Genomic DNA, 21,249 nt, shown 5'->3' with positions numbered 1-21,249 from the left:
AACGGACCGGCAACAACTGGTCACGAGAACGTAAAGAAGCCCACTCCGAAAGGATGAAGAAGTACTGGGCCGATCGAAAGAGGAAGAACCGTAAATGAATGATGCTTAACGTGGTCCATAGTAGACCTATTCGAAAACAAGAATAATAATAATAATAATAATAATAATAATAATAATAATAATAATAATAATAGGCTAATAAAATAATAATAATAATAATAATAATAGGCTAATAAAATAATAATAATAATAATAATAATAATAATAATAATAATAATAATAATAATAATGTCCTTATTGACAACATCTCAGGAAGACTGATATATTGGATTTGACAGTCACAATGTCCACCAGTCGTATGACCGGAAGACTGAACATTGACCTCGGAGCAGAAGTTTGAAAACTATGGTGGTGGTGGTGGTGATTATTGTTTTAAGAGGAAGTACAACTAGGCAACCTTCCTCTATATAACACTAATCGGAGAGAAAAAATTGAAGGGGTCCGACATTTCGAAAAATGAAGGTATCGGCCAAAGGAAGACAAGGGCCACGAAGGGCGTGAAAATGAAAGACTTCCTAGCCCTCGCAAACCTAATAGCGTCGGGGTCGGAAAAGAACAAGAGTTGACCAAGAGAGGTCGGATAGGATAGATGAAAGTGAGGAGCCTGGCACAAGTAAGTGGAAGCAATGCCAGGACTCAGCCAAGGGTGAAAACTATGGGAAATGGACTTGGTAACAGTGAGGACTTTAGTCATCTCCGCCACAGGACTTGTGCAAAATAAGCTGCTACAACATCTCCAGGATATGGACATCGTTTATACATTCCCACAAATGCAGAAGGCTGTCATTTTGAACACCTGCCGCATGGCTAGAACCTTTCTGTCATAGCCGACGACGTCAGAAGAACTTGCAATGGTCCGTTTCCTGCTCGGTGAACAGCCACGATGAGTGAAATAATAATAATAATAATAATAATAATAATAATAATAATAATAATAATAATAATAATAATAATAATAATAATAATAATAATAATAATAATTGATATCCCAATAAATCACAAAATATTCAGAGCCTGCAGAGGTTTGGAATTTTGGCCTAGAAACGGGTTCTTCAACGTGCAAGTAAATGTACTGACATACATAAGTTGAATTTAAGCAGTCCTAAAATTCCTTTCAATTATGTCAGTATTCGATATCGCAGTCTTAAGCATATCGGGTAAGGCTACGTTCCGGTTACCCACTCATCTAACAAAAGTTTGCTATAAATGTGACTATATTTCGTCATATCCACGTGTATTTGCACAAGAAGAGCAAAGTCATGACTGCCCCTGTATCTCCCGGTGGGTGTGGGCAGTAAAATTGATGCATGGTATCTCCTGCCTGGCCTAAGAGTCGATTGTAAAGGATAACCACCTTGAACAAGTGTGGGTTGGAGACCACGGAGCCCCTAGCTCAGTCTGGAATTGTTTCCACTCGCTTTATTCGGGCTCCTCACTTTCATCTTTCTTATCTGACCTTCCCTGGTCAACTACTGTTCTCTACCGACACCGACTGTATTAGGTTTGCGAGGCCCGGCGAGTCTTTCATGTCCTTCCTTCTGTCGATTCCTTCTTTCTCCGAAGGGATGGAACTTTTTCATTCTCTCATATCCTTTATTAGGGAATACCGGCCCTTCTCTAGTGCTCTCAACACTTTCTATTTTACTTATTGCTCAAATACTTTTAATACCATTAGAATCAGCAGTAACAATTATCCAATCATACGTCTTTGCTATTTTAGCCACTCTTTATTCTAGAGAAGTAAATTCTGGTAACACACTCAAATCATCCATATCGTTTAGTTAATTGCGTTAAGAGGGAATTACCACCTTCTTATAATGCTTCTTAAAATAATAATTCCCATTTTCACACCAGGCAAATCCTGGGGCTGTACCTTAATTAAGACCACGGCCGCTTCCTTTCAACTCCTAGGCCTTTCCTATCCCATCGTCGCCATAAGACCTATCTGTGTCGGTGCGACGTAAAGCCCGTAGCAAAAAACAAAATAATAATAATCAACACCAGGATGACCCCTGGAATAGTAAATGAGAACGATCCTATAATACATAACCTAAATCTTAAACCAAGTTAGTAGTTTTTAATGATTGGTAAATATCTCAATCACAGTCACTACTGATCTGCATGTAGGGCAGTCTCTTAGGTGGTAGATTCCCTATCTGTTGTTTTCCTAGTCTTTTCTTAAATAAATGCAAAGAATTTGAAAATTTATTGAACATTCCCTATGGTAAATTCTTCCAATCTCTAACTCCACTTTCTATAAACGAGTATTTCCCCAAATTAGACCTCTTTAATTCCAACTTTATCTTCATATTGTGATCTTTCCTACTTTTAAAAACGCCATTCTGACTTATTCGTCTACTAACGTCAATCCACGCCATCTCTCCACTCACAGATCGGAACATACCACTTAGTCGAGTAGCTCGTCTCCTTTCTCCCAAGTCTTTCCAGCCCAAATTTTGCAACATCTTGGTAACGCTACTCTTTTGTGTGAAATAACCCAGAGCAAATCAAGCTGTTTTATTTGGATTTTCTTTCAGTTCTCGAATCGAGTAATCGTGGTGAGGATCCCATACACTTATGGTTACAGACTTTGCAGAGACTCATATTCTTTTCATCCTTATTACAACTCCTGAGTACCCTCATAACCATGTGCAAAGAATGTACCCTTTATTTACAATTCTTATTATGTGATTGCCCCCATGAAGCTCTTTCCTTAATAAAAACACCTAGGCACTTACAGTGATCCCATTAAGGAACTTTTACCCTATAAAAGCAGTAATTAAAACTGAGAGGACTTTTCCTATTTGTGAAACTCACAACGTGACTTTTAACGTCGTTTATCATCATACCATTGCCTGCTGTCCATCTCACAACAATGTCGAGGTCTTTTTGCAGTTGTTCACCAATCTTGTAACTCATTTATTACTCTATAGCGTATAACATCATCCGACCAAAGCCTTGTCTCTGATTTCATTCTTTACTCATATCATTTATATATATAAGGAAACATAAAGGTACAATATCATGATTATAAACACAGGAACTCAAGTTTTCATAGGTGGAACCTGAATCACAGGGGCGTGGCATTCAATTTTAAATATACCACATGTATTCGAACCACGTTCACCTTGGTAAGAAGCTAATGACATAGCCACTTAGATATTAAACCGAGCAATTTTTTATCTTTTCACAGTTGAGGTGGAATGGTTAGCACCAAGGCCGCTATAAATTAAGCTGGTAGCTATTTCGCAGGTTCAGTGAACCCCACTACCTTCCGCCTCTACGGAAATGGAAAAATGGGTTCCAAATTTCTCGACTTCGTATTGGGAATTCGAAGGCTCATCCTTCGAAGTTAACCAAGCACGCTTGTTTTTTCCACCTTATTCACGGATCGTAGTGAGGAGTACAACCCTGATGATACTGCTAACACCGGGTGAGTTGGCCGTGTGGTTAGGGACGCCCAACTCTGAGTCTGCATCCGGAAAATAGTGGGTTCGAACCGTACTATCAACAACCCTGAAATGGTTTTCCTTGGTTTCCCATTTTCGCACCAAGCAAATGCTGAGGCTGTACCTTAATTAAGTCCACGACCGCTTCCTTCTCACTCCTAGCCTATTCCTATTACATCGTCGCCATAAACCCTATGTATGTCGGTGTGACGTAAAAAATTAAGAAAAAGAAAAGCTTTTCCAAGTAATTTAAAGCCTGGTACAGGGGTTTCCACTTCACGTCTGTAGGCGATCTGCGCATCTGTGTGAATGGGCCCTAACTTTGACGAATTATAACGTTGAATAAAACTCCCGAACCTTCGAATTAATCACGTAAGGTTGAATTCGCCAAACCAGCTGGGAGTCGAAACCCGGACCCTTGGACAAAAGGTTAGGCACTCTAACCATTCAATCGTGAAGCTAAACACTAAATGCCAAATGAGAATGAGTGACGCCTGAGAACAATCATTGGTCGGAGATATGAACCACGTCGTTGAACATCGTGATTAAAGTTAGTACTTGCCCTTTAAGGTTGTCACTTTCGTTTACCTTCTCGACTTGGCCCCGAGGAATGCAACAGCTGTTACAAGCATTTAACTGAGAGACTCGCTGACTCCCTCGAGTAAGATGAATATAAGGAACTGTTCAGCTGGTGCCGTAGCTGTTTAACATCATCCCCGTGGACAAGTTTGTAATGTGCTTATAAACAGGTCGCACGGTAGAAATATCCTTGTAATGTGCATCCAGACTCAACGAAGTTATACCAGGTGATCCGTCAGTGCCGTACTTCCTACTTATAAGTGTCCCACATGCGCTAATGATGAATGGGATGTCTAATAACTGACTTTCACATGGGTATTACTGCCTGAAAGCAGGTTATTTATTTATTTATTTATTTATTTATTTATTTATTTATTCATCCATTCATTCATTCATTTATTTATTTATTTATTTATTTATTTATTTATTTATTTATTTATTTATTTATTTATTTATTTATTTATTTTATATGGCGTGGTCCTGGCTATGAAGCTTGCTGTTATTCCAAACAATCTCATATGTGCTGCATTGTACAAAACTACAGGGTATTAAGGTTTCTAATTAAAATAAATAAATAAATAAATAAATAAATAAATAAATAAATAAATAAATAAATAAATAAATAAATAAATAAATAAATAAATAAATAAATAAATAAATAAATAAATAAATAAGTAAATAAATAAATAAATCTGTGGCACGTCAGACAATATACCAATTTAAATAAATAAATAAATAAATAAATAAATAAATAAATAAATAAATAAATAAATAAATAAATAAATAAATAAATCTGTGGTACGTCAGACAATATATTAATAAATTTTAATGTTTTTAACATTAATAAATTTGCCGAAAACCTAACAACATAGTATATTTTAATATTAAGCTTTAATAAAGTAGTATATCTCAATTAATTCTATGGCCATATATTTTGCGAATTTTATTAGGGCAAAGCAAAAATATATCTTATTCACAAAATTTACCTGTTTTAAAAATATAATTTTCGGTAATGTTTGCAAAATAAAATCATGAAATACTCATTTGAGTGGATTTAAGTGTAATGCAAACTAATACCTGAAGTCAAACGATGGGTTTCATGATGACTTTGAAGAAAAATAACCGATGGCACACGAGACAGTAAAATAAAATAAACAAGACCTTAACCCACACGGTAGTCAGTAAAGCTTTGCCACCCCTGCCGTAAGCGCTATGGCCTCCTGCAATACAAGGACAATGCTCAGTTTAACTCAGCAGGTGAGCAGGTCCTGAAGAGCATTATTATATAGGTCATTTCCTAGTTTGTTTCGTTAGAACGTATTACTGCATTTTGTATACCCTTGTGTAGTCTCACCTCTGAGTGGATGAAATTGTGTCTTTTGAGATCAACAATTCGCGAAAACTTATTATTACATTATTGACATTTGTATAGTTTTCCCTAGGGAGGATTGATATCCCTTCTTTCTGAAAGCGTTCCCCTGCACTTTTCGTGCTTGCATAGCTTCTCCTCAGAAAGTTTGTGGAGGGGTCTTTTAAGTTCGTGAGCTTCTGTGATGACTTATAATTACATATAATTACGTATCGTCCCCCCTCTAGCAAACTAACAAATGCGCAAATTGTCAAAAAAAATTAGGAGAGCTGAAAGAAGTTGTGATTACTCATGTCAAATCAATGTTTATATTTCATGACTGGTTTTATGTCTTAGGCATACAGAATGAGCTACAGATGTCAGACTCTTTCAAGGGATAGACATTATATAAATAATAAAATCTAGACCAAAACTTTAGAAGTACAGGTTCCCTAGTTCGTCACTTTCGCTAGTTCGCCATAGTGCGGATGATATAATAATTAATAATAATTAATTAGTGGACCCATACTGCTCCCCAGCATTCGTTATAAGTAAGTCAGATAACTCGTCTTGCCCTTTTCAATGGTTTTACAGACATTTAATAAGAAGCGCGTTATAGTATGCGACAGTTCGTAGTCAGAAATCATCCATTCTGAGGTCATCATGCCGCCATTTTGGTACAAATCTATCCATTCTATCTATTCGCTTTTTTTTTATCCTGCAGCAGTGGCGGTTTCTGGTATAGCGCAATGGAGCAATGAACCTCCAGTTTATATCAAATTGTACTCAACTACGTAATTTTCATAACTCCCTTGTCAATCTCGAAGCTCTTGCTAAGTCCCTCTATCCGTAATATACTTGTACTGGCTTTCAATTCATGTGAGCTGCGCAAGGTCTGTGGCTGGAAACTTGTCTTGAATGAACCCCCTTGCAAAGGCGATCTCTCCGTCCGTACATAGGCGAAGGGAGAGGCGCGGTGCGGGGGGACGAAAGCCAGCACTAAGGCAAGACCAGGATATCGCAGAAACGGATCTCTGTTCTTTACGCATGCGCAATAGGCCACTGTCTCAAGACTAGCTAGTCGTGTTATTGGGGTTGGGCTATGTGCCTGACATCTGTTGGCCTTACGGGAATTTGACTAGGCAACAGAGAATAGTGCACGTAACTAGCGCTAGTGTTGAAAAGCATCGTTACTACCAAAAGTCACATTAAACTGTCAAATTCCAATTAATATCTTGTGCCAAATATATCATTACTTACTAAACATCTATAAATTTGCCTTCTTTGGAATAATTACTTTTGGAGAGAAACTTAACTCAAAAATCATTGAGGCAAAGAATAGCGGCAAGGTAATACCAATGAAAACTTTTAAATATAGTTGTTACTATTCCCATGACATCGGAAGCAGAAAGGCGTTTCTCTACCCTGAAGAGAATAAAGACTTTCTAGCGCAGCACAATGACCGAGGATAGACTTATTGCTCTTGCTATGTTGTCAATTGAAAGGAACTTTGTTCGAGACTCTGCGGACTTCAATGAAGCAGTTATTTCTTATTTTGCATGTGGTAAAACTCGGCATGTAGGCCTACCGTATTTTCTGCTCCTCTCGTATTTGATCACATTTCTAGAACTTATGTCATCTTAGTTTAGGAGGTTACGGCCCACGATGAAAGAGAAGCTGGCGGAGATGGGGAGAGGAGAGGTTGGGGGGAGGCAATTTTTTTCTTCTTTTGAACCCCCAGTGATGAAAGTCACGCGCCGCCACTGTCCTGCAGTTTTGTTGAATTGTTTTTAATTTGTTTTCGTCGAACCGACACACATAGGTCTTATGGCGACGACGGGATAGGAAAGGCCTAGGATTTGGAAGGAAGCGCCCGTGGCCTTAATTAAGGTACAGCCCCAGCATTTGCCTGGTTTGAAAATGGGAAACCACGGAAAACCATCTTCAGGGCTGCCGACGGTGGGATTCGAACCCACTATCTCCCGGATGCAAGCACACAGCCGCGTGCCCCTGACCGCACGGCCAACTCGTCCGGTGAAAACATAATAGTAGTAGTAGTAGTAGTAGTAGTAGTAGTAGTAGTAGTAGTAGTAGTAAGTACAAGAGGCTTATTCAGTGCTCGAATAGTGTGAGTCCTGAATTGAAACTCATGAAAGAGCGGTCCCTGGGTTCATTCGGTATGTCTGTGTTGTTCTAAAGTCGCATTTATACTGACCTCTACACTAACTATCCTACTAGCTAACCAACCATAGTCCATCTGTGATACATATGGGCTATTAAGTGACTTGCCCTGACAAGCAGGCTGCCATCCAGATGACTCTCAGAGGTCAGTGCGTCACGTACTCAGCAAGTCTACTCCTTCAGTAGTATTTCTCAGTTCTGCTGGCGAGGTTCAAATTCTCTAATCCAGACAGCTGCTCAGTTGAATTCACGGGGATTAATAAACTGCATTCCAGCCATCAATTTTGGATTACATTACTTACACTACTCGGGAATTGAACTAGGTTTATCCGAGTAATACAGACAGCCACACAATCTCCACGCCATAGACGGAGAAATAAATATCAATAACATTAAATTAAAAATAAATACTTTTTCTAATTAATTCAGATGTTTCTGGGGTTAATGGAGTCACTCTGTTTCGAACTGTGTGTGGACTCGAGGCTTAAGACTAGGTTCCCTTTCTTACGCTATATGACATTTTTAGGTGAAATGTCTACCCTACAACACTCTTGATTCGAATTTCAACCGTAGAGTTAAGAAGTCAACAGCTAAACCAGTACTCTAAACCTGTCCTCAAATATATATATTTTATATGTTTTACGACACACTGGCACAGGTAGGTCTTGTGTTGACGATGGGATGAGAAAGGCCTAGGAGTGTGAAGGAAGCGTCCTTGGTCTTAATAAAGATACAGCCCCAGCATTTGCCTGGTGCGAAAATGGGAAACCACGGAAAACCATCGTCAGGGCAGTCGACAGTGGGGTCCGAGCACACTATCTCGCGGATGAAAGCTCACAGATTCGCGCCCCTAACCGCACGTCCAACTCTCTCGATGGAAATAATTTTAATAAATAATAACACTAACAACAAGAAAGAGAAGATTTCACTAACATCATCGTCTTCCTTCCTATGACTTCAGCTTTTCACAGCATCAACATAAATATATCCTTTAACGTTGAAAATATTTTCAAAAAATTCCTTCTAATTTTCCAGTTACCCCTGGGATCTACTATGAGTTCACGTAATTTACCCAAAGCACTATTCATTTCCTGTTTTCTCTCCATTTCCAAGTCTTTTTACTGTCCGGAAAGATTTAGACAAGCCTTTCCTGGTTATTACCGAAATCTTCCCATGACTTCTTCTTGGATTCAACAATTGTTCGTTTCCCTCTGTTTCTTTCATCTATGTCAGGGCCTCTCAGGGTGCATGCACTGTGCACGGTGCAAGAGACGACTTGGTTGACCAGAGTGCAGACCCCCACTCCTCGATTTGGAGCAATAGCGCTTACTCTCTCTTTCCTCACGCCTGTCTCCCTCTGCCCCACTTGCGCCGTAGCGCTCCAAATCCAAGCTGACTTGAGCCGAGCATAGGCGAGTTGAGCCGAGCTTAGCCGAGTAGCCCAGAGACGAAGCATTGATCCGAGCCATGCCGAGCGGCAGCGATGCACAGTGCACGGAGCTCTTGCGCCTCTATCTGCACGCGTGAGATTTTGGGCGTTTGAGAGGCCCTGATCTATGTACAAATCCTTGTGTGTGCCAGTTCTTGTTTGGAGCCATTTCTTGTACGCCTCCTTTTTACGTTTTGCAAATTGCACTCATTTTATTATTCCACCAGCATGTTCTCCTTTTCTCATCTTTACACACACAGTTGTTCCTAGGCATTCCCTTGCCGTTTTTCATACAGCACCTCTATAAGCCACTCATTCCCTTTTTATACCGTGAACTTGCTTACTATCTACTGTCTGGAATTTTCCACTGATCGTATCTATGAACTTCTAATTTCCTCGTCCTGAAGATTCTCTACCGTTATTCGGCCACAGAACTATTTCACTTCTTAGTCCTAGGAATGGAGACACTTGGTTTCACTACATATCAGGTAGCGGTCTGTATCATCAAAAAATATCCGGAATATCCACACATTCCTAATAGATTTCCTGAATTCAAAGTTGGTAATAATATTGTATATTATTGATTATTTTTTCACACTCTTAAGTTATAGTTCACGGTGGTGTTTATGGTAACTATGACCAAGGTGCATTATTTCTTCTGGTATGGGACAGAATAAATTTGTTACTTTCATTGACCTGTCTCAGTCTCGGCCTTGGTTTTGACAATATGAAAGTGGCCGAGGTATGAGCGATGCCAGTAATCCCATTCTTTATACAGCCAGTCTCTGTTATGAATGATGTGAAAATATCGCTCATAGGGTCGGTTGGTGCATGTGTTTCACTGGGCTTGGCAGATTGATGTGCAATAGTAACTTCTGGCTCAGTGAGGAAAGCAACGGGAAACTACCTCACTCCTCATTTCCCTAGTATTCCTCTTCAGTGACGCCTGGGCTATCTATGCTAGCTCTTGGTGGAGCTGTGGAGGATCAAACCAGCCTTTGAGCTGAAAACCCAACATGCACCCGAAAGGATCGTATCCTACGTCAAAAATAAAACCACAATCATACGCCATGATTTGAAACTTTCGAATAAATATAATATCAGAGTAACTATTTACGTACTTAGAAATGTTTGTTGCGGCTGAACATTAGCTGCAATTTATACTTAAAATAACAAATCCCCACTTGTCACACCATAAGCTCGTTAGTGTTAGCTGCATCAATGTATTGGCAATGTAAGCCTATTATTCATTGGGAGAGTTCAGTCTATTTTCACAGTGAATTATTTAAAGCTGTTAATTATCCTTCACTGGTCATATACGTGAGAATATTATTCTTGGACCCTGATCTGCTGTGGATTTACCAAAACTCGTTGATATATTAATGACATTTTTGTTGGACCATACTATAAAACGTTAATTTCGTGTGATGTATCTGTGTATTAATGAGATAAATTAAAGCATTTCTACTCATTTATTGAAATATTTATCCATTTATTCATACTTTCCAAAGTATGACATACAAATTTTCTTAATATAAACATATTATATTATATTATATTATATTATATTATATTATATTATATTATATTATATTATATTATATTATATTATATTATATTATATTATATTATATTATATTATATTATATTATATTATATTATATTATATTATATTATATTATATTATATTATATTATATATAATTCGCTGGGGCCATCAAGGACCACGTTAAGTCTTGTTGCATTTGACACTGAACTTGGCCTTCTTTAGAGCCCAAACTTCCCTCATTCTTTGTGAGTGGGCCTGCTTACGCTCCTCTGTCCAAGGAGGCACCGTGTCTTCTCTTCGGTTGCTCGTCTCGGTTTAGCCCGTTCGTCAATATGTTCTTGCGGAAGAGATCTCTGTTAAATGCGTTTTCAGCTGAGATATGTAGCATTTGCAGGTCTTCTTTGGTATTTCTAAACCGGAGAATTGTGGTTTTGGGGTTTGAATCAAAAAAGTGAAAGATTTCTTTAGTTAACTTTCTTCTGTCCATTCTTTTCAGATGACCGTAAAATCGTGCCCGTCTTTTTCTGATTGTGTCGGTAATTTTCTCTATTTTGCTGTAGACTTCCTTGTTGGATCTCTTTTGATGGATTCCATTTCTGTACTTTGATCCCAAGATTCCTCTCACAATTTTGCGTTTTCTTTTCTCCAGTTCTTCAAGGAGTCCTTTGTTGGCATTTAGAGACAGGGTTTCGGCTGCATATAGAACTACTGGCTTCAGAACTGTTTCATAGTGACGTATCTTGGTGTTCTGGGAAAGGCATTTTTTGTTGTAGATTGTGCGGGATGTTGGTAGGCTATTTCCAGTTTGCGTACTCGCTCCTGAAGTGCTTCTTTGTCCAGTCCATTTTTCATGATGATCTCACCCAGGTATTTGAATTTGTCTACTCGAGTGATGTCCCCGTATTTTGTATGGAGTTTTGGTGGAGCCTCTTTGATGTTAGTCATTACTTCTGTTTTCTCAAACGATATCTGCAAACCAGTTTGTTCGGCAATTTCCTTTAAAATTTCACCTTGAGCTCTAGAGGTTTCTATGTCGGTTGAGAGAACAGCAATATCATCGGCAAATGCTAAGCAGTCTGTTGCGATCCCCTTGGATTTCGTTCCTGTTCTCAATGGACTGTAGTTGGTTTCCTGTAATCTCATCCGCCAGGTTCCGATGATCTTTTCAAGAACACAGTTGAAGAGTATCGGGGATAGCCCATCACCTTGTCGGACTCCTGTTTTGATGTCAAAGAAATGCGAGAGACATCCGTGGAACTTCACCTTGGATTTTGTATCGGTCAGGGTGGCTCTAATTAATGCCAGCAGTTTCAAATCAACTCCAAATTCATTTAAGATGTTTAGCAGGACTTCCCGGTCAATGGAGTCGTACGCTTTCTTAAAGTCCACAAAGACAGACACATACTGCTTGGACCTTAGTGTACAATATCTGATGATCGTTTTGAGATTTTGGATCTGTTCAGCTGTTGAGCGACCTTTTCTGAACCCTCCTTGGTATTCACCTATTTGATGTTCGACTTGTGCTTCCAAACGCTCCAGGATTGCAAGTGATAGAATTTTGTAAGTCACGGGTAGCAAAGATATTCCTCTGTAGTTGTTGATGTTCTTCATGCTGCCTTTTATGTGTAATGGATGGATCAAAGCTATTTTCCAATCTTCGGGTAGGGTCTCCTTGTTCCAAATTTCTTCTATTTGCTTTTGCAAGATATCAAGTGATTATATTATATTATATTATATTATATTATATTATATTATATTATATTATATTATATTATATTATATTATATTATATTATATTATATTATATTATATTATATTATATTATATTATATTATACATTTAGAAATATTTACCCTCCAGCACTGACACTTAGTTTCTCACACCATGCCACATGTTTTTGTACTTGGTAGGCGATTGATGGGGGTTGCAAACCTCTTTCTCTGTGTGCCTTCCTCTCCTCTTATCTAGTTCCCACTCTTGGGTTGTATCATCAGTTATAGAACCGGAAATAATAGCCGCTTTGGTCTGTCAGACTTGGCACCGGTGTTCATGTAATATATCTAAGCGTACGCACCTTTCTATAAAATTACGTCTATTGTTACAAATAATTATTACAAATTATTATTACAAATAATGTTTGAAATGTTGATTGCTTACTTCTTGGTGGGATTAGCGTGAATTTTTCATATTAACGAAATTGTATTTAGTGAACAAGAAAGTGAGCATGGAAGAAGACTGTCAAAGCGATTTAAAATCAAACCCTGACGAATCAGGCAAGGAAGAGAAAGATAGTGTGATTCATGAGCAGAATAGATAGTAAGAATATAGCAAATTTTGTAAAAGGTTGTTATGTCTTCAGTCATGTCGAATTTTTATGCCAGGGGTGTCCATCTTCCAAATAGTTCATGTATAGCAAATTCAGTCATAGAGTTTCAAGCCCAGAGTGATTAATTTTGAACGAAATGTTTTACATTTGCAGTTTTGTAATTTTTTTTGCTAGTGGCTTTACGTCGCACCGACGGCAATGGTGAATAATTTCTTCACATAGGAAAGATATCTGCCCTTAGAATGGTTTTCAGTTTTTTCTATTCTCTTCAGCCTCACCCCTCCCTTTCCCCCACGTCGCGTGGCGATCAACACAAGCTGCATAGCTTCCGACATGCTGTTAATTATATGAAGAGGAAGAGACAGCAGAGAGGCTTGGGAAGTTGTGATACTAAAGGCGGGCGTGTCTCCATGTCAGACATACTACCAGGCAGATTTGATAATAGGTTGTGTGGTACAGGAAGTTGGTGGTAATGTCCTGGAGAAAACCCCATAGGCAGAAACAATGGTGGAACAGTTCACCCTCTAGTAGCCCACCAAAACCGATCAAGTTATGGGATGGAAACATTGCTTTTTTTGCTGTTTGCTGTACATCGCACGAACACAGATAGGTCTTATGGCGACGATGGGATAGGAAAGGCCTAGGAATTGGAAGGAAGCACCCGTGGCCTTAATTAAGGTACAGTCCCAGTATTTGCCTGGTGTGAAAATGGGATGCAAGCTCACAGCCGCGCGCCCCTAACTGCACGGCCAACTCGGCCGTTTTTTTTTTTTTTGCTATTTTAGAATACAGTTTAAAATACTTTCAAATTTGAGACACCAGTATTTTTTTGTTTTGTAATATATACTACCATTGCCGATTTTTACAATAACCTTTAGAATTTTAAGTGAATCTGTAAAATGTAGCATAATTGTTTGACCTATAATTTTACAGTGTTATTTATAAACAACTTAAAGTATTAAAATAATTAAAACTGCTTTTTGCTTATAATTTAGAATAATATTTTGAAAACATACATGGGTCTGTGGGACTAGGCGTCAGCACTCAAGTCACAACGTAGAGCCCTAGTACTGCAGGGTTAAGAAATATTGACCGAGACAATTCTTTAGGAGTTAAAGAGAGCCTCTTAATAATGCCACTTCCATAAATAGATAAATATCCACAACGAAAATGAAAACAAAACTGTTGAAATAATTTTGGAATAGTACCTCTGCAATCCATTAGCAGTTAACGACTGTGACACGCTTTAAACTGTATGTGGGTTTGAAGAATTCTGCAATTGGTTCATATAATTTCTTTCTTCTCTTGGTCGACTACTGTTGGCTGGTCTACACCAGTTTCGAAGGACATCCGATATCGATTAACGTCGTGCATAGACCAATCCTCAAGAAGCCTTGAAAGCAGCAATCAAAACTGACAGTTATGGCTGCCACATGTTTCATCAAATATTGAATATAATACGTATTCATTAATAAGCAATAAATATTTGTGTCAATTTTGTTCCTTGCTGTTACTTCTGTAGCCCATCTCAGCTATTTCTGTTCATTTCCATACTACTAAGAACCGTTTTCATTCCTCCCCTAAAGGGGGAGGCGGGCCTCTTAGACGCCGTCTCTCAGGCTGGGAGATTTGTTACGGTGAAGGAGATATGCGGAGAAGGTGAGGGAGTGGGCGGCCGTGGCCTATACTACGAACTGTCCCGGCATTCGCCTTAGTGCAGGAGAATGGAAAACCATTCTCAGGACAGCCGACGGGCGAAGCCAGGCGAGAAATGCAGCACTGTGCCACAGGCCCGTCTCCCGAATGCAGAGGCGTAGAGCCACGCTAGAGCCGTGGCCAACTTTCCTCTGCTCGGTTGGCCGGTCAGAGTACAGAGCATATTGGACAACAACCCACTCTGCATCTACCGACGTAATGTGTATCTAAACAACGGCATTACTCCATGCAGACCATGTGCTCAACTAGTCGGTAACACTCATGGTCAATGTTTATCATGCGTACCATTCGTCTCAACAGTCCAGCCTGGCAACATAAGGAAAAACTTTGTCAGGAGGAAACATGTACCCTTTTCAAGTTATCGGCTATAACTGTCGTAATTTATGAGCAACATTCATCACACCCGCAGACACTAGTTCTTCCTCAGGCACTGAAGAAACCATACACACTGCCATCTAGCTCTAACGATGGGAACCACCGCCTACAGTGTATGCGGCACCTGTACCAGATTTACCTTACACAACCGCTTCACAGAAACGGTTGGTGGTTTGCTGATATTGTTAGTCGTAAGGCTATAATGTTTAATCTACGGCCTTCAATAGTCGGTCATGCATGGTTTTAATTCATATCCCACCGTCGGTAAATCTGAAGGTGGTTTTACGCGCAATTCCGAGCAAATATTTGGGGCTGCACCTCAATTAAGGTCACGACTGATACCTTCCCAATCGAAGCCCTATCCCATGTTTGCATCACCAAAAATTTGCCATGCGTTAGTGCGACGTTCAACCACTAGAAAGGAAGCATAAACAATATCTTTCAACATCCTCCTTCAACACGCTGTTTTTATCAAACTACGTGTAACAGTCACAAAACAAGCCTACAACGTTTTATCGCAAACTACAACGAAGTTTAAGTAAAGTTTAAGATTTCTGAATGCTAAAGCCTTATGTACATTGGTTTGGTTTTGAACTAAGACCTCTAGAGAGAATGTCACTGAACTATCTTGCTACTAAATGAGCACGTATAATTAACTATGTACACAATGACAAACATGCGGGATTAGCCTGAAGGTTATAATAAATTGGATGAAGTTAAATAGTGACACTCCACTTCTGTGCTGTAAAATTGCGCTTAAATCGTTTATTCAAACGATCGCTCACAAACATTACGTGACGGGTGGTCTCTGTGAATAATATAGTAGTCTGTGACAGCTGTTCGATATCTGTTCCCGGGCTCACTTTCCACTCTCTCTAAGGGCTACTCCTACAGTAGCCTGCTCTTTAGTTTTCGCCATGAGTCGAAACTAAACTGCATCTTTGTTTTGTGATATAACAAATCATCGTTGACCACACTAGATGTGATAAGTATAATATCAAAGCATATCCTCAATATTGTCTGCACTATTCAACTGATTAACTTACCCTGTACCGGGCGAGTTGGCCGTTCGGTCAGGGGCACGCGGCTGTGAGCTTGCATCCGGGAGATAGTGGGTTCGAAACCCACTGTCGGCAGCCCTGAAGATGGTTTTCCGTGGTTTCCCATTTTCACACCAGGCAAATGCTGGGGCTGTACCTTAATTAAGGCCATGGGCGCTTCCTTCCAACTCGTAGGCCTTTCCTCTCCCGTCGTCGCCATAAGACCTATCTGTGTCGGTGCGACGTAAAGCAACTAGCAAAAAAACAATGTTTTCATCCCATAACTTGATCGGTTTTGGTGGGCTACTAGAGGGTGAACTGTCCCACCATTATGTTTCTGCCTATGGGGTTTTCTCCAGGACATTACCACCAACTTCCTGTACCACACAACCTATTATCAAATCTGCCTGGTAGTATGTCTGACATGGAGACACGCCCGCCTTTAGTATCACAACTTCCTAAGCCTCTCTGCTGTCTCTTCCTCTTCATAGAATTAACAGCACGTCGGAAGCTATGCAGCTTGTGTTGATCGCCACGCAGAGGGGGGGGGGGGGGCGAGTAAGGCTGAAGAGAATAGAATAAACACGGAAAACCATTCTAAGGACAGATATCTTTCCTATGTGAAGAAATTATTCACCATTGCCTATTTATTTAGATGCTTGCTGAAACTCGTCAAAACATGACGGTCAATGGGGTTAAATATTTAGTGAAGAATTTTCATACATTGTACATATACTTTTTAGCAGTTTTGCAACTTTAAGGAAGTAACAATTTCTCACGCCTGACATTGACCAAGCACATACTATTGTAAATTGAAACTTCACGTCCTATTTTTTCCCCTTGACCTTTACTGATCGTGATACAAAAAGCCAGTCAGATTGGAAATTGGTGCCGCTTAACCCATTACCTACCAAAATTAATTCAAACTGAATTTTACCCTATAATTGACTTTATTTAAATGTTTGGGGCAAGAATAAGCGAGAAAATGGGATTTTATAATATTTTGATACAGGATCCTGAAATTAAGGGGCGTCTCAATTTGGGACATTGCAACTTATGATAGCTGAAGTTACACTATTTTATTTATGGAAAATAACAGTTACTGTGCTATCATATGGACTCATTTATTGTTTCACGGCTTATTTACAAATTTTATAACTCTACATCTATTCACTGACTAATGTTATAACCATAGGATGTACAAAATGTTGAGATAGGATTTTCACAGCATCGCAGAAAATTGGTCACAAAGCGGAATTCTGCCACAAGAAATAAACCTTCGTCTCCAAGGAAATGTGCAACAGGACTTAGGCACTCGGATTAATGGCAGCTAACGTTCATCGGGTGTGAAATGGAACAAGGCATTTATCGTGCAGTGGCACATCGTAACGTACACAAACCCTTGCACAGTGCGTAATTTCAGGAATCTAGCCGGCCAAAAATCGTATCTCGAAAACGAATGGACCGATTTACATAAAACTTAGTATGTAACTGCTATTATTGGAGATAATTAAGTGTGTGGTCAATCAAGTACAAAGAACAAATTACTACGTCAGGAATAGAATTAGTAATATTTGTAATTTTAATCATTTTTCGTTATAGCTTTAAGAAATTAAATAGATGTTAATAGTGGGACATGCTGTTTAGAATGTTCAAAAACAGATACAGGAATACATGTACTTGCCAAACAATTTATTCATTAGATGCAGTTACATCAGAATCGCTATCGTCACTGTCATTATCTCCTTCGGCAGAACCAGATACAGGAGGCTCAGACAGTAAGTTGAGCACTTCTCGTGAAAGCGGAATCAACTTCCTCCTCCTTGATTTCCCTAAGATGGTAATATAAGGGTCCGAGTATTTGTGTTTTTGTGGAAGGTTTCCTATTATCTTTATTCCTGGTCTCCTGTGCTTCCTCTGAGAGTTGTTCAATAGGTATAATACAGTGCCTAATGACCTCCTCTCCATAACCCAAGAGTTTGTGCAAAGTTACAGGCATATAGTACGATTTGTATTTTTGTAAGTACAATTGTATAGTTTCCTTTGCGTACATGCCCAATGCCACTTTATCAATGGCATATCCACACCAGAGTGTTTCTACAATGGCACGTAGATGGTTTATTAAATTTATATCTACTCCAGTAATATCCGTAGAAGTGGAAGTCTCTCTGAATCAATCAATCAATCAATCAATCAATCAATACTGATCTGCATTTAGGGCAGTCGCCAGGTGGCAGATTCCCTATTTGTTGTTTTCCTAGCCTTTTCCTAAATGATTTCTAGCGATTTCCATCATTGGTATTGCCAACACTTTGTTTCGGATATCAACCAATAGACGCGTTTCCTCCCTGAACTTCTGTAGTGAAGTCATCTTCAGTATTTATTTATTGCATGTGCATTTTAGGCTTTAAATCAGCGCGTAAATGTATTGTGTTGAATGAGAGTTATGCGAAAAGCCTACGTGTGTGATTTATTTCTTTAACATTAATACTGTGATCTTTTGTAGTCATCTGCAGTATTTATTTATTGCGTCTGTTTTCTAGCTTTTGTCTGGAAAAATTTATTAAATGCAATTAAATACATCCCCGCCCCTCGAGCCCATAAAATTATTTGTCTATTTTCTCTCGCAATTTGCCTTATATTTCAGTGCTAAGGTTTTTTATGTGCCGTAGTTTACCTCTGATTCTGTACAAACTAAAATTGGCACCTGTAAACCCCACGTCCCCTTTAGTTCATAAAAGTAACTTGTAGCTTATTTTCTTCAGCCTTTTGTCTTGAACTTACATACTGAATTTCACAAATTTATGTGCCGCCGTTTTTTCGTGATGGCGTTGAGCGGAGCCGTTCAATATGGCAACGCTGTTGTCATAAGAGCAATACCGTTTTCTTAACATGGAATGTGCTATAGTACTGACAGGCTCATCTTGACATTATTATGATACACGTCCTTCTGCAAGGCTCATTCTCTGCTCGAACCAACTTTTATTGTACTTCAACAATTTGTCCCTTTTTCTACTATTTTTTGTCCAACGTGATCGAATTTTAGCACACAAAATACTGACAGATTTCATTATTGACTTGGATATCATTATTGACTTGGATATATCCTCAGAACAATCCTAAAAGCCTAAATGTTCAGTTACAACATTCGCAATATCATCGTTCCGCTTATATTCCCTGCTGTTCCTCAACAGCTCGAAAACCGATCTCCCGGTTACAGAGTACATGGCTTCTGAAAATAATTAATTACTCTCATGGTCGCGCCTGGTCGCAGCAAAAAGTCACAGCTTTCTATTCATTAAAGTATAGATAATTCATCCAAAAGGCTTTCATTGCGGAAATCAAAGGCAATCCTTTTTGAAAATCAGCTCCAATTTGTATAATTAGATAGCGCTTGGACACCCTGTACCTGAATTTTAAGTCCATATTCCGGACAACAGTATAGTCATTTTCAGAAAATGCTACATGCTATATAAAATTCATACCTTTATCTAATATAATCACAATGCAAGCTAGAGAAATATTTAGTTCTGACGTCTTTACTGAGCCGTCGCATAATAATAACTGCGCGCTCTCCTTGCCAGAATATGATGCCCTAACGGAGGAGAGCCACTTTAGGCCTTCGGTGAGATTAGATAATCAGACAGCGGGACTTTTCAATACTTAATTACTGTACTCGTCTTATAAACGCGACTAACAGAAAAGGGTTGAAAATATCATTTTTGGCCGGCTGGATGCTAGAAATTACCCACTGTGCCGTGTCGTCTTCTTCTTGCAATGTCCGCATCTTCTCTGAGTTGCAATCGGTGTAATGAAATGATTTCCTGAATGGAACCTGACTTCAGTGCTTACTCTGCCTCCTAGGAGTTTGCTGCTTTGAGGGCCTCTGCATTTGGGTGTTGAATCTGATGTTTTAGAAGGATACGCTAGCGCTATCTTCCTTCGCAGATCTAGCAGAGATTCATTATCTTCTTCATAGGCAGTTTGGTATGCTTTCCAAGTATTTTTCTACTGTAACATCCAACATCTGGGTAAAACGTGATCACCACCACTTTTCGGAGCGAATTCTTGTTTGTAAACACCCAAGCGCATCAAAGAATTTTTTTTTTCAAATACATCAGCAACAGACTTTCCGTGTAAATTGTCAATGATGTGACCAACTTCTCTTGGTGAGCAACTTTCTATAGAGTATTTCCCACCTGGGTGTAGCTACACTTTGTGTATGTTCTGTTTAATCTGTGGGCTTACAGTTGGATATCATCTCTGCTAAACGGCATGTTTTCTGCCTTTTAGACTGCTTTCTTGCTGCAGAAGGCGATGGTAGATAATCTACCTGTATTTCCGTTTCCTTTGTTTTCGCATCGGTACGAAATACTTCTAATGTCCCTGCTATATCACGTATTTCAGTGCCCAAAAGTTCATTCTCTAGCACATCCTCCTCATCAGTTTCCTTGTCAGGATCAGGCGGTAAAATTATTACTCCGATATCATCCACTTCCTGAGAATCATTTTCCAGCTCTTCGAGATAACTTCTTATCTCTTGAACTGTCAGGCGCGTAGTATATTACATTGTATTTGCCTAGAACACAAGAAGTAACGCGAAGCGTTGTACTACAAAAGCGAGAATACATTTATTGAATAAATATTCTCTAACTATGCTAATATAATGTACTAAAATAAGAGAAATGCAGCATTGTAGGTGATGAAGCATTCAACAATGAACCAATGTAAGTGCTACTGCTTTATACCAATGTTCCAAAAATGGGACGGCGTGAAGAAACACAGGTGATTCTTACCTATATAATAATAACGGGAAGCTGATGCACCATTTTCACTCTGGAAACTTAGAACTATAACGGTGATACCGGAATGAGCTTCAGAATTTCAGTCTAAGGAAATATGCTCAGCTTCAAAGATCACTTGCAGAACCTAACAAGAATACATGTAGACAAAAAACTCGTGTTGGAAGAGTATGAAACTAAACATAATGATCTTTTGTTTTCTAGTGCAACAGCAAACAGTTTGACCAATATGACAGAAAAAATACCCCTAACTTTGTAAGCAGTGTTTAAAAAAATAATAAAATACTTGCGTCCCATAAATGGGACATTGGCTGATAATGGGTTAAAAGAAATTTGAAGTGTTTTATCTGCTTGAGTTATTTATCTCAAGTAGAGTGCAACGGGTTCCTGGTTTGC

Source organism: Anabrus simplex, chromosome 9, assembly GCF_040414725.1.
Source record: "Anabrus simplex isolate iqAnaSimp1 chromosome 9, ASM4041472v1, whole genome shotgun sequence".
Lineage (NCBI taxonomy): Eukaryota > Metazoa > Arthropoda > Insecta > Orthoptera > Tettigoniidae > Anabrus > Anabrus simplex.
Note: the sequence above shows the minus strand (reverse complement) of the source record.